This window comes from Triticum aestivum, chromosome 4B (genome assembly GCF_018294505.1).
Source record: "Triticum aestivum cultivar Chinese Spring chromosome 4B, IWGSC CS RefSeq v2.1, whole genome shotgun sequence".
NCBI lineage: Eukaryota > Viridiplantae > Streptophyta > Magnoliopsida > Poales > Poaceae > Triticum > Triticum aestivum.
In genome coordinates, this window is record NC_057804.1 from 559,276,169 (window position 1) to 559,291,708 (window position 15,540).

The window sequence follows — 15,540 nt, forward strand, 5'->3', positions numbered from 1 at the left end:
TGACCCTCCTAAGGCCCAAGGGAGCACCTTCTACCCGCTCTTCATAAGCGCCATTGCTTCCGGTCTGGTACCTCCTTTTTCCGAGTTCTTCTTCTCTGTCCTCTGCCATTACGACCTACAAGCTCTGCACCTCCACCCCAACTTTGTCCTTCTTCTGGCGATCTTCGCATACTATTGCGAGGCTCATGTCGGGGTGCAGCCTTTGGTGGCCTTGCTGCGCCACTATTTCTCCCTCCGGCTCTCTCGCGGTCCTCTCTCCGTGTGCGCGAGCTTCATCGCGTATGTTGGCTCCAATGCCATCTCGAAGCCCGGGAAGAGGATTGAGGGCTTCAGGAGCAAGTGGGTCATGGTGGATGCTGGGCGCATCCACCCTCGGCTGATTCTGCCCAAGGAGCAGCCCACGAGCTCCGATGATTGGTCTCGCGCGGAACTCGTGGACCCCCGCGCGAAGCCGGTGTTGGAGAAGATGGACGCGGATCTGAGGCCGGGGAACATGGTGACAGCGAAGCTGATTGGTGCGTCGCTCCTGAGGGAGTTCCTGGAGCATCAGGTGGCCCCACTTCGCAAGTATTTGCTCCCGCTGTGGAGGCCCTGCCTGAGCCCCGAAGTTTTGGCCGACGAAGATCTGGCCGCGGTCCTCCAATGTTTGGTCAGAGGGGACGTGGTGAGGCTGGAGGGCGCCCATGTACCCCTGTTTCTTCGAGATGATTGGGAGAAGGTGGTTGACTCCATGCCCGTCTTTAATGGGGACGGGCCCATGCCCGCGGTGGCTCCTGAGGACCCGGCGGCCCACGGGACGGTGAAAGTGTCCTCCGGCGACTCCAGCGAAGAGGAGGAAGAAGAGGAGCGGGAAGGGGGGCCTGACTCTGAGGCTACCGACGGGGAGTCAAGAGCGCCTCTCCCCCGGCGCAGGTCCCGCGCTCTCCGCCTTTCGCCGAGCGACGACGAGGATGATAACGAGCGGGGCGGTTGGAGCTTGCCCCCGATCTCGAAGAAGGCCAGGTCTGGGCTGAGCCCCCTCGGGTCTGCCCCGGCTCCGAGGCGATCTGCAGACGTGCCTCCTGCTTCCGAACCTCTCGAGGCTGATCCCAGCAGCCGTCTCTCGGGCTTCAAGTACGGCCGGAGGTTGCTCGAGCTCGTGAGCGGCGACGAGTTAGTGCTTGGTTCTTGTCTTGTTCGTTGTTTTGTCGTTGAGTCTTGATGTCTGTATCTCTTGGCTAGGCTGGCGCCTGCGGCGAAGAAACTGAAGGGGGCTCCTGAGGCTCCGTCTGGGGCAGCACCTCTGCCCACGAAGGGAGGTGGCTGCAAGGCACGGGCCTCTCCTGCCCGGTCGTCCTCGCGAGGCCTGGTGGAGCTGGCTGGGGTGAGCTCACCCCCCATGGCCCAAGCTATTCCTGAGGTATCCCTGCCTGATGCCATCGTCACAGCTGTTGGGGCGCAGCAGGTCCTGCCTCAGGGTCCCATGGTTACGCTGCCGTCCTCTCCTCCTAATCCACCAACTGCTGTCTCTCCGACCCCTTCCACCGTCTTGGATCGCGCTGCTACCAAACTGGACCGGCTGCGGCAAGATCTTCTGGGCGTCGACCCTCGCTTGGTGGACGGGTGCTTGGAGCTGGCTTCTGGCTGGATTCGCTCTGACGCTTCGATTCGAGCGGCACTGGTTAAGGCCTCGACGGCTTGCGATGAGGAGGAGCTGGCCGTCCTTGAGGCGAAGGCTGCTTGCGACACCGCCTTGGGGGAGGCGGCTGATGCCCAAGGCCGTTGCAAGGCGCTGGAGAGCGAACTACGGGGCCTGCGGGACCAGCTTGCCGAGGAGGCCCGCATTCGCCAGGAGAAGGAAGAAGACTTGAAGGCTCGCGAGGCGGCCATCAAGGACCAAGACGCCAAGCTTAACAAGCGCCGCGACCGCGTGGGCGTACTGGAGCAGGAGTTGGAGGCGTGGAAGGTCGAGCTGGACGGCAAGGCATGGGTCCTTGCCGAGGACCGCGAGGCCTTCACGGAGACGGAGGTGAAGGTTCGTGGCTTGCTGAAGTCGCTCTATGATAGCGGCCTGGAAAGCCCGCTGGCCGGCACCGAGGACGGCCCCGCCAAGCTGCTCCCCTTCATGGTCGGTGCCGTTGAAGATGTCACCCTTGGCCTTGGCCCTACGGTCGAGGCTGAAGCGCGCGTCTTGTCTTCTGTAGTGCTGACGTGGGTCCTTACCCACATCTACCTTCGCGACCCCAACGTCGACCTCGACAGCCTGCTGGAGCCAGCGAGCGGAGAGCTTGCCGCTGCCGCTGCTGAGGGCGTGAAGGGTCGCGCGAAGGCTCTGCTGTCGAAGTTCCGGGCCTTCGGCACCAAACGGAAGCGAGGCGCTGCCGGTCCTGCAGCTCCATGAGGCGAACCCGCTCCGCATAGCTCCGCTGCCAACAAATGACTCCGTCGTGGCTCCTGTCCCGCTTTTAGCTTCTGCAACATGCATCATGCCTAGGGGAGGTGCTTAAACTTGTGTTTGGTGTCGTGATAACAATTATGGACTGTAATATTTTCTTTTCAATTCCTTGAAATTTGCGCTCTTCCTACTTGCTTATGTTCAACGCCGGCAGAGCCTGGCCCCATGCATACCTCAGCCGCCGTTAGCCCCGACCGGAAACCAGGATGGGACCAAGGAGTGAGGGGCTACGTGACAAGTTAGGCTCCTGAGTCGCAATGCTCGGGAGTCCCCCTTGGTGCACGAACAGCAAGTAGGGAGGTGAGATGTGTGGGTGAATCTACCATTCTACGTTTGCAGAGCCCGGCCCCGCGCATACCTCAACCGCCGTTAGCCTTTCAGAACTAAGGAGTGAGGGGCTACATGACCAGTTAGGCTCCTGAGTCGCAATGCTCAGGAGTCCCCCTTGACGCTCAAACGGCCTTCGTACCTTGGCTCTGCTCGGGGAGAGATGCACGACGAACCAGGCCCGAAGGGCCTGGCTGGGTGGCGTACGCCTGGGCGTGACACAGGCGCAACCCCCGTGCCCAGCCCCCTCGCGCGGCGCTCCCGAGGGGAGGCGTTGCGATGAGGCCAGACACTGAGCTCGGGGCTCCATGAGGTTGATGCAGCCGGGGGCCACCCTCAGTTGTTTATCACCAGCGCAGAGCATAGCGCTTCCGTATGTGTACGGGCATAGCCGCTGCTCGGCAGTGTCGTCAGCCAACGCGGAGCATGGTGCTTCCACTGGTGCATGGGAGGGGGCTCCCCTCCGGGAGGAGCCCCCGGGGCGTGTATAGCTCCGCCCTGACAAGTGGCCGGCATGGTAGGGCATGAGGAGGTGTATCTGGGCACCCATGAGCTAGCGCGGCACTCATGGGGCCCTACCTCAAGGCGGGTTGCACCTGGCACTAGGCCTGAACTTGTGATGTGTTCCTGCAAATTTGGCCAGATGCCGATGCTCTACGTCCTCGGGTCCTGGCCCTTGAGCGAGTCTCAGCCATCGCTGGTTTGCCAAGGCGCGATGCCGTGGACAAAGCCAGAGGGTGAGGGCTGGAGAGCCAGTAGGAGCCCTGAGTCGTGATGCTCAGGTACCCCCCCTTTAATGCGCAAGCTTGGTTAGATGTTGACGCTCTACGTCCTCGGGTCCTGGCCCTCGAGCGAGTCTCAGCCGTCGCTGGTTTGCTAGGGCGCGATGCCGTGGACAAAGCCAGAGGGTGAGGGCTGGAGGGCCAGTAGGAGCCTTGTGTCGTGATGCTCAGGTACCCCCCCTTTAACGCGCAAGCTCAGTTCAATGTCGATGCTCTACGTCCTCGGGTCCCGGACCTCATGCGAGTCTCAGCCATCGCTGGTTTGCCAGGGCGCGATGCCGTGGACAAAGCCATAGGGTGAGGGCTGGAGGGCCAGTAGGAGCCCTGAGTCGCGATGCTCAGGTACCCCCCTTTAACACACAAGCGGCCGACACAAAGGAAGAAGGGGTGCCACGGACAGGCACCAAATAATAAGCATGATGGGCCGAATGCATAGCCAGAAAATAAACGCAAGAGGGATACATGCCGCTGGGTCTGACCCGAGCGACTTGGGGATGATGCAGCCCGAGGGGCGGCCCCAACAAGGTAAGCGAAAAACATGAACAAAAGGGATACACGCTGCAGGGACGGACCCACGCGGCCTGGGAATGATGAAGCCCTGGGGGCGCTCCCAGCTGGAAATGAAACTTGAAAGATGTCACCTGATAGTGTTGACGACGAATGGGTGTTGAAGTAGCAGACGTAGCGGGCTGTGGGAGCCGATCTTCACGAGCCCCCAGGCCCAGGAGCCTCGGGAGGCTCCGGAGGCGCCGGTGGCTCCTCGCGAACCATCTCCATCTCCGCCAGGACTGCGGAACGCCTGGCCTCCTGAGCCTCTAGGATGGTCCTCATGAGGCGTTGGCGCACTGCAGCCGCGTTCGGCAAGCCGTAGGGCATGAGAACGTAGCTGTGGGGTGGGCCTTCGCAGCGCCCCATGCGTGAGGGCCAGAAGCGCTCCTGAGAGGCGGCTCGGTTGAGCCCTGGGATGTCGATGCAGACGCGCAGCCCACCATCGTCGCCTGGATGGGGAGCTGTGGCGGGTAAGCGGAGGCTACCACTCATGACTCTTGACTCCTGCAACTCCTATGTGACCTGACTGACGAACTCCTGAGGGTTTGGCCCTCCTTGCTTTGCTACTTCCTGAGGGAAACATGCTCTGAAACACGCCTCCAAGTGGTGCCCAAGCGCCTCCCTCGTGACCTTAGAAAGGTCGGTGGCCCTCCAGGGGGGAGCCCACGAGCCCTGCTTGAGGAGGGCGCCGGGCGTGCCACCCTATGCGACAGAAGGAGGTGCCCCCTGAGCAGGCGCAGACCCTGAGGGGCCTGCCTCCTGAAGGGTCGGGCCTGGCGATGTCTTCTTCTTCTTGGGAGCGGATTCGGGGAGCCTCCCGCTCCCGCGATCTGGGTCTTCAAGTGATGCGGCCTGAAAAGCTCGTTCCAGGGAGCACACTGCGTCTCTTTCTTCACAGGGCACCGTGATGACTCCACCGCTTCCTGGCATCTCGAGGACGTTGTAGCCGTGATGAGTCACGGCCATGAACTTGGCGAGAGCTGGGTAGCCGAGGATGGCATTGTATGGCAGGCGGATGTGGGCGACGTCAAAGTCAATGAGCTTGGTGCGGAAGTTGTTGCGGGCCCTAAAGGTGACAGGGAGGCGGACCTGCCCGATTGGAACTGTGGAGCCGTCGGTGACTCCAGAGAAAGGCTTGGTTGGATGAAGCTGATCGTAAGGCACTTAGAGATTGTTGAACGTCTCTACGGATAGGGCGTTGAGCCCTGCCCCGCCGTCAATGAGGGTCCTGGTGACTTGCACGTTACTGATGACTGGGGAGAAAAGCATTGGGAGGACTCCGGCTGTGGCCACACATTTGAGCTGATCCGCTGAGCTGAACATGATGGCGCACGCCGACCACCTGGGGGGGCGCCTGGCTTCAAGCTTGGGAGGACTGCATTCACTTCGCGGGCGAACTGCTTGAAGATGCGTTGAGAGGCTGGGGCTTGAGCTCCGCCCAGGATGTAGGCAATCGCGCGTGGCTCCTGGAAGCCCCCAGCCCCCTTGTCCTGATGATGGTCCTCGTTTCTCCTTGGCTGTGGAGGTAGTGGAGGGAGGCCTGCGTTTCCTTGCGGGCGATCCTCGCAAGGCTGATCCCTCCAGTCTCCCTCGCGAGGCTGATCCTACCAGCGATCCTCGCGAGGTCGGTCGCGCCACCCTTGGCAAGGGTCGCGGTCTTCCCAGCGACTTGTGTTCCTTCCTCCTCCTCGGCCGTAGCCACGATCGTTGCGGTCGGGGCACCGGCTGACCCTTCCTTCTCGCATGGCTCGGAGCTCTTGGCATTCGTTGGTGTTGTGGGTGTGGAGGTCGTGGTACACACAGTACCGGCTACCCTTGAAAGACTCGGGCTGATCTCTGCCCTGCTTGGTGTCTGGTTCTGCCGCGAGCACGGCAGCCCCCTTGCACTTCACGTCCTTGGCGTTAGATTTCTTCTCTTCTGGGTCTACGGCTGGCAGCTCGAGAAGGGAAAGGCGCCCTTCCTCAGCCCTGGTGCACTTGGTTGCCAGGTTGAACAGCTCAAAGGAAGTGCACAGATCTTCATGCATCGCCAGCTCCTCCTTCATCTTAACATCACGCACGCTGTCGGAGAAGGCTGAGATGATGTCCTCCTCGGTCACCCTGGGAATCTTGAGTCATGCGCTATTGAAGCGCTGGATGTACTTCTGCAGGGTCTCCCCCGGTTGTTGCTTGATGCGGCGCATGTCGCTCACGGCAGGTGGCCGGTCGCGAGTACCTTAGAAGTTGGTGATGAAACGGGTGTGCATCTCGTCCCAGGAGGAGATCGTGCCTGGGGCCAGGTTCAGGAGCCAGGTGCGGGCTCCGTCCTTGAGTGCCATGGGAAACCAGTTCGCCATGACCTTCTCATCCCCATTGGCGGCCTCGATGCCCAGCTCGTAGAGCTGGAGGAACTCCGCAGGGTCGGCCGCGCCATCGTAGCGAGGGGGCAGGTCTGGCTTGAACTTGCAGGGCCACGCGACGCTGCGTAGCTCGGTGGTGAAGGCGCGGCATCCTGCTGTGGCCACGGGAGGCCTCTGGTCACGAGGAGCTTGATCTTGCGAGCCCCCATGCGCTGCAGTTGGGAGCAGCGCGGGGTCTTGGCGTGCCGGAGCAGGAGCGTGGTCGCGACGGACCGGAGCAGGGAGCACTCGGGCAGCTTCTTGGGGGCGAGGAACCTCTTAGCAGCTCCGCTCTTGCTGTGCTGGCGCCGGACGGGGTGGGTTCCGTCCAGGGGCCATGCGCCTTGGGGCCAAGGCGCCTTCTTGAGGGGGAGGCGGCTGAGGCACACCCGGAGCTTCATTGCCCGCGCAGGGCGGGGCGCGGTGCAGTGAGAAGGACGGCGCGGGGGAGCCCCCTGCGGCGCGGACGAGCTCGGCAACGCGGTCGAGCCATTCTCCATAGACGTCATCGACCGGGCGGTAGCACAGGAGCTCGTTTGCCGCGATCAGCGCAGCCCGGGCCTCCATGGCCGTGCGGGGTGCGCGGGACGAAGAACCGTCCGGGGCGAGCGAGGGAGTGGCAGTGCGGCCGTCTCGCCTCATGGATGGATGCTAGGACGATGCCTGCTGCTCGTTCCCTGCCGGGCCGGTGGCGGCGTTGACGGCGGGCGACGGGGAACGGCGGGGGTGGCCGCCGACGGGGGCCATCTGGGCAACACAGGAAGCGAGAGCAGCTCGGCGCTTGGCGCGGGCCCGACGAGCGTCTGACATGGATGCGATGGTCGGTGAAGAACATGGCGGTGGAAGACAAATTCCGGCGCACCCCTACCTGGCGCGCCAAATGTTGGATTTCGGGTTCCGGCAGACCCTCTAGATTCGAACACTGGGGTGCGTGCGGAGATTTAGCCCTCTGCCTACCTGCACCTCACCGCCTCGCTATGAACTAAGCAATCAAAGGAACAACACAAGAGACAAAAAATTTTATACTGGTTCGGGCCACCATTGTGGTGTAATACCCTACTCCAATGTGTGGTGTGATAGATTGCCTCTTGGGCTGATGATGAACATTACAAGGAAGAACAGCCTCGCGAGGGTCTGTTCTAGGCTAGTGCGATGAACTACTAGGGCGAGTTCAGTCGCTCTCTCTATTTGTTTCTAGGTGAGGATCCGATGCCTCTACCTTGTGGTGGGTAGTCCTATTTATAGGCAAAGGCCCAGGGCCTCTTCCCAAATATTGAGCGGGAAGGGTGCCAACAATTTGCCATTTTGAAGGGGAACATCCAGTACACTTATCCTGACTAAAGTTGGTCCCCGCCTGTCAAAGGCTCTGGTGGTGATGCCGGCTTGGGCTCCATGATGACTTCCGTCCTGTCGTTCTGCTGGTCTTGGTCTTGTTGCACCGAAATGGATGCCTTTGCTTGATGCTCTCGCCTGCGCTTGCTCCCTTTGCACCAAAGAGGAAAGAAGGACACTGTGCGGGCTGGCGCCCGCCTGGCGCCCTTGGTCGTCATGGCTTGCGTCATGGGCACCTCGCGAGGTACCCCGCCTTGATCTCTCCGCCTCCTCGCGAGCCAGCCTGACGAGGCCGTGCCTGAGGAAGCCTCCTTTCGTCCGCACCGCGAGGCTTGGCCCCTCGCGAGGGTCTTGAGCTCGTGCTGATGAATATGGGCCATGCTGGGCCGCCCCTTGAGCCATGCCGCAGGCCGCAGGCAGGCAAGTTTGGGGACCCCTGTTCCTAGAACGCCGACGGAGTCCTCCCCACACACAGTGTGCCACTCGATACTGATGAGTACAATGCAATCAACTGTTAGCCTGGCTGCATTTGAAAAAGCAGAAGTCCCGGTGATCGCCATCCTTCCATCTTTGTGTATAAAGTAGGTGCCAGGCAAATCAATGCTGCTGAAATTTTGAACAAGCCTGATGCTGCCCTTGAGAGGCAAATATCCAAGCTTCATCCTAAGATCATTTGTAACAATAGCTAGGATTTTCTGTACAATAACAAATTATTCTAGCATTAGATTACGAAGACACGCATGTTGACTGTGGTTTAGAGAAAGAAACAACGACGTACCAAACGGTCTGTGTGAACGTTGGTGAAACATAGATGGTGCACAAAGGTAATGGCAGGGATGTGTTTAGCATTTAGGACTAGTTTAATCATGCAGGCCATGTCGATATAGGAAAGTTTTATGCCCCGGGTGTAGACTGTCTCCTCTATGTACCTCCTTTCCGATAAACTGAGGCCTTCAAGGGCTAAGTAAATACAACCATGTATTAGCCACCATGTGTGAAGCAGTGAATAAAGTAGTTAAAACTAAAATAAACCAATATTGGCTTTTAAAAGGGAAATTACAGTTATAAACTACATTGTGAGTACAAAGAAAGTTTTAGTACATTATATCACAGAGATTAAGCACATAGATATCAATGGCACGCCACAGTAAAATTATAATAGATAAATGTTAAACCAGAACAAATATTGATAAGCGATCAGAACGTACCAACGGAAGGTTTGGGAAATTCTTTATGACCTCCTCGAGATTCACTCAACATCAAGTCAATCGGAAAGAAGAAATCTTCTGCTTGCAAATCCAATTTTATAATATTACCACAAAACAGATCATAGTCACGTATCAACTTTTCCCATCCAGGTCCATGAAACTTAGACCTGTGGTTGCAATCTGTATACTTAATCTTGTAAGACAATTCCTCAGTAGTGTCGAACACAAGGTCAAAATCTTCATCTTCAAAACCATCCTCGAAAGCTTCATCTTTCCATAAAGAGATCAAAGAAAGGACCTGGTTCCGGTAGTAGCATGGGACATACTGCATAAAAGTAAAATTAAGACAAAGGTAAATAAATGATTTACTGATTTTCAAAATAAAATGCATGAAAGTGTTTTTTTCCTTAAAATTCCTGGCTTTCAGGCATGAGCACAGCCACCATCTATGACATTTAATTAAACCTATACAAAACAATTGAACTTCTAATTACATTACATCAAGGCCTATAAAATAAAAACAAGCATGCGTAGTATAGTTTGCTCCGAACGAATAAGTGTGGTTGCTGACTGCGGAATAAAGATAACTTACCAGGCATGACTCATAAGAACGAGGCAAAGACACAATTAAGAAAGATTGGGCAACATCAGAATCAACACCGGGACAGTTGAGGTTCCTGCAAACATCACACGCCATCTTTGTCTGCGAGATGTAACAATATGTAAGACTCAGGTTCATTAATTATTAAAAAAAATGTTTCAACACTCCACTAATGGCACAAAGAATTAAAGGACTATATATCACTGATACACGCTTGTTTCAATGAGTAAGATAGAGCGGAACGAATGCTGCTATGGTGATATCCCTCGATCTTAGTGTCTTTGTAAAAAAAAGAAAAAACATGCACAGAGCTCCTCAAATCTACAAGCTTGCAGCGAACTAACTGAAAAAATCAACTGTTTCCCTCCAAGATTATTCCCCTATAGAACCTCTTAAAAGAGGTAAGATATTAACACAAAAACTAATATTAAAAGGGTAACATAAAACAAGAATCCATCTAAAAAACACAGCGCGGAAGGCGTAAGTATTAAGCAGAAGGGAGAAAACTTACTGTATTTTAGAGCAAGTGGGCGAATCGTAGATCCATCTATGTGGACTATAGAGTGAGGAAGACGAAGCAAGAAAGACGGAAGGAACCAGAGAAGAAGGGGAGCGGAAGAGCAAGTGACTCGGGAGAGAAGACGAACAAAACAATGTATTTATGGAGTAATTTTTTGTACTTGCTCGCCAAAGCTGAAACTAGTATTGACAATAGTAAATGGCTCCTTGCCATCCCAGCGCAAAAAAAGGATGGGGGAGGTGGGTGGTGGTTGGTGGGTCTGGTGAGTAGGTGGAGTATTTGGTCGAGCCGAACCATGTCGAAGTCCTCTCGCTCTCTCACTGTATCTCTTCCCCCCCCCTCTCTATCTCTCTCTCTACCTATCTCTCTATCTCCTCTCGAATTCAACGCCACCTACGGCATCGCATCTGCTCACATCCTCCGGGCCATGTTGACACAAAAGTTCGGACAAGAGGGGAGGAAGGAAGGCTTGAACTTCCTTGAGCTGGATTTTGATTTCTATGTAGGTGATTTCCTGCTACATGCGGAGCGTTAAACTGGGGTTTGTTTTCCAAACAAAAGATCTGAGCTACAAACATTCATGTGTCCTTGTAGGAGAACCCTGATGCCATTCAGGACCATGATTTCTGTGGCAAAGAGCTCGACCATCCTCTCTACTGCGTTCTCCACGATACCAAGCCTCTCAGGTGTGTGGCTTTTGAAGGAAGTGACACGGGGAGGAGGTTCTACGGCTGTGCTGTGAAAGTTAGTCACTTTCGAAAATCTGAGCTACTTTCTTATTGAATCAAACTGTTTCGATATAGGACTTATAGTCTTCCAAAGAAGACTTATTTCTTCTTGTGTTTTCCAGTTGATTGTAGAAAAAATTGTGTAGTCCTTTTACTTTACATAAAAGGCTAAAGGTCACTACTTATTTTACATCACTGAAAACAAAATAAGTGATCTAGACACTCTCATGTTTGTTTACAAATGGGACTTCTGTTTAATGGTCAGTATATTCTTCAAAAAAAAAACTCTAAATAACTTGATTGCAGAGGTAGCTCCAGATTAATTCAAGCTGGCTTAAAAGAAACTATGTACAATTATGAAATAACTCCGCGGACAGGGTGGGCGAAGTACCATAATTAGTGTTGTGGGTACCTAACCATTGACACGCCACGTTGCACAAACACGATTCATAGTTAGTTGAATGAGGTTATGAAGCAAGTATATGTGAACTTTGTTATATTCCAGAGCTCGTGCAACATTGTATTAATAGTCTCTGTTTATTTTGTTCCTTTTTGTTCGCAGAGAGGCGTGAACTATGGAGTCGTCGAATGGGTTGACCGCCCATGGCCTGTCATTATGCAGAGGTGCCTACTCAAGCTCTGGGAATGTTGCAAGCAAAGGATGAAGAGATAAGCAGGCTTAAAATGGATATTGAACAAGTGAACCTTAAGCTCGAGAATCTTGTTGTAGCTGTGGAAAGAAGTAATGTAACTACCATGAAGATTGACAGGCAGAAGAAGCAGATGGGTATCTTTGATAAAGACATCAAGCGCATTCAGAGGTTTCTCACAAGTTCCATTCATAATCTTAAGGACGACAAGGGTGATATTAAGCTAGACAGGGATTTTCTGAAGGAGGAGGTGCATAAGCTGAAGGAGAATAGAAGAAAGATGCAAAGCGTCATCTGTGATCTTTTGGGGCAAGGGTTTGCGAACAATGATGACCTCCTGATGATCAAGGCAATCCTCGAAGATGATCATTAACAGTTGCCTTCTTCCAAAACATTGCAAGGGATACTCGTCTAGTATAAGTTTATGCTTGGACATGGTTACTTGACTAAAGGCATGTGTCTCATTTTTTGCAATCTCTCGGAGGGTGTGTGACGGTCTATGCACATCAAATATTGATCTCCTGAATATTTTATATTTCAAAGAAACGTGCTGCTAGCGAGGCGCATCCAACAATATTTCGTCTTGCATCGTTCAATGAGGCATGGGTTACTATAATTTAGCAAGGCACATATTTCGCTTTGGCATGGGGAACCATGCCTCTGATAACCTAGCACTGACTTGTCAAAGGCACAGTCCTATGTGCCTCTCATAACCTGGCACTGACTTGTCAAAGGCACAGTCCTATGTGAGACAGAAGCACCGCACTAGTGCTGACACACATAACATCTACAATCTCAGAGTCCTTATTACTCCTGATGCAGACGCACATCTGTGCCTCCGTGAGTCGATAGTTTGTACTCAGACATAAACTCGTTCACGGACATGCATTTACACGAAAGGCACGTACAGTCTGAGGTTGCTGGGAGCACGTTTTGAGATTAAGCAGAGTCATGGCCATGTGCATGTACAGTCTGCCACGAAAGAAGGCAGTGCCGTCTAGTCACTGCAGACACACTGGCTCTCATGCACTAGACGCACGCTCTCTGCAGAACAGGCAAGGCAGTGCCTCTTCTCTTCCAAATGTTTTTGTTCCCTTGATGACTACCGCACACGAATGTTTTTGTAGCATCACGATAGAATGAAACAAAACTATCAAATTATCAGAACAACAGGTGCATAACACAAAAGCATTGTTATAACAAACTTAGAAAACGGTGCAAAAGGTGAATGGATTGTCTGGCCATGTTTAGACATAACACAAATTCGGATTGGCGCAACAACATCTAACTGCACTAGCTTGAGGAACTAACTATAGCCCTGTGCCCAACAGGCACAAGTAAACAGATCTGACAAATCGAGGCATTCAACGCGCCTGTGTTTCAAATTCAAGCACAGATGATTGCAGCATGCTGATAACTTGAGACGGGCGTGTTTGGAAGCTTTATTCTCCCACATGAACAACTTCTGTTGTTGTTCGTAAAATTCTTGCGTGAAGTCTGAGGGAAAGCGAAACTTAATCCTCATAGTGTCTAGCTCCGTTGCATTCAGAATAAAGAACCTCACAAAGTCAGTGTTCTTCCTGTTTTTTTCATAATCTTCCAGTGATACTGTCTTTAAATGAATGATGTGTTCTTTGTGAAATGCACGGTGCTTGCGATGCCAAAAATTTCTTGCACCACCAGGAGCGTTTCCTCTCTGAAAACGCATAAAGGTTGGAAGATACTCAAGATCTATTGAACGACAAAATGAACGATAAATTCCATGACCCCTGCCCCAATAAGTTCGTCGAACATTTCCCTAGATACGGATATATGTATAATAATAATAAAAAAACATGCCTAGGCATAGGGTGTATCCATTGCAGACAAAATGTAAGACAAGATTTTTGAGATGCAAGGATTGCTACACTATGTACGATAAGAGCTTTTCATTGGGCGTGAGAATCATCACCTCAACAAACAAGTTCTCCAGATTTGGAAGGCACTTAAGCAAGTGAACGACCCAGTCCACGTCATAAGGCATGCCCAAAAACAAGGTTTTGACAGATTGTCGCATTGTAGATAATCTGACCGTCGCCAAATCCTTCACATAACATAGAAAATAAAACATAAAATTATTACAACAAAAGATTGGGTGACATGAAACTACTTTCTTAAGGAAATGCAGCTAGAATTATTGTGAAATGTCAGTACCATAAGACCTGTGGAGCCATGCAAGATCCTAAATTTTCCCAATGTCTTTAGTTTAGGTGCAGAGACGATGAATACCTGCATGTTATTGCTCTGGAGATAGTGGATCAACCTTTGAAGCATGGGGGCATCCTCGATGATGAATTCTCCTATCTCACCACGGATGCCGATGCTTACAAGGTTAGGGGAATTTATAGTGATCCGATGCCTTTCTCTATTGTGAACAAGCAGCAGGCACTCGAGTGCAGGGCAACTAGAGTTGATTATGCTTTGCAATGAGAAGTCTGATATATCAACCTCAACAAGCGAAAGTCTCTTGAGCAGTGGTAGTTGTAGTACCTCTACATAATGGTCTGGTATTTGGCAACACGCGAAGCTGACAGTGCACGGAGAACAGGAAAAGCGAAAGACGGACTTCAGTAGTGAAGTCGTAGATGAAGAGCATGTGTGTGATAGTTTGACAGTTTTTTCAAGAATCGTGGAAACAGGTAGTAAAACTCAAGCACTTGGAGATTGTTCAATCTGGGGGACTCAAGCCAGGCATGGACAGTAGACAGTCTGCATTGGAGGTAGCATGCTGGTATACAAAGGCGGAGAACTGTGCCCACATGGCTGGAGAAGATGGACTCTGGAAGGGACGAACCATCATCAGGAACTATTTTTCCTTGATGCCAAGTTCCGATGTATCATATGCGAGCAAGCTCCTCACTGTAGGCAGAGGCCCTACTAATGATTTCGACATGAACTGTTTCTAAGGGCTTAAAAAGACGAGCGACAGGGATCTCACGATAGTCCAGATTCAGAGGAACGATGGGCCAAACAGGGCGCCACCGACGTGCAATGATTTGAGTACGAACGCCTTCCTTAGTGGACACACATGAGATGATCTCACCGAGGACACCATCCGGGAGGTTGCTGATGCAGTCCGAACCAGACTGCTCTTCTTGATCCTTGGATCCAGTAGGCGCACCCTCGGCGCTTCCAGTCGCTACCGCCAAACCACCAGATGAAGGCGTCGCCGGTGGCGCGAGCCTCGTCCTCTTGGTGCTGGGGGCACCGGTGTAGACCTCCATCTCCGTCTCCATTGCTGGGATCGTGCCGCCTCCGAGCACCGCTATATGTGGCGTTGATGTGGAGAAATGGACTACAGCCCGTCAATCCACGAAACGACTTAAATAGCCACGACGGGGAGCGGAGGGGTCCAGATTAATTACTTTTTTATTTTTTCTTTTAAAGGTACGAAATGCACTATTGCACACGCAGACCAGGCACGGGCGTGCCCCTCAGTGCTTTAATTATTTGCGGCACACATTCGATACAAGAATCTGTTCGACAACGAAAGCACAGTGTACTTGGTAGGAAAGACATGCACGCACGTGGCGCCCACGAAGGCATGGGCTAGCACTCTCTGCAGCCACGATTATGTACGTTTCCGACTCTCTGTGTTTCAGTCATTAGGGTCACAGGCACATGCGTCAAATCCATAAAGGCATTGTGTGGTATTATATAGAGTCATGTTCGCTTGTGTTTGTGTTCCGAATGATTCAGTTGACTCATTTAGACGGAGAGGCATGGATGAGAAGCCCATGGATGCATATTTTAGTATTAGCCAGGGTCACAATCATGTGTTTATTATGCATGTTCGATGGTATTACATAGAGTCATGCTCGCCTGTGAGACTCGACCGGACGGAGATGCATGCACAGTGTACTTGGTAGGAAAGACATGCACAACAACGGGCGTTTACTTTGTGAGGCACGAAATTGCCTATATGAGAGACGCTATTTTTTAAAGCTTATTTCATTGTATTTAAAAGCACAGGCATGAAGTCCACACAAACA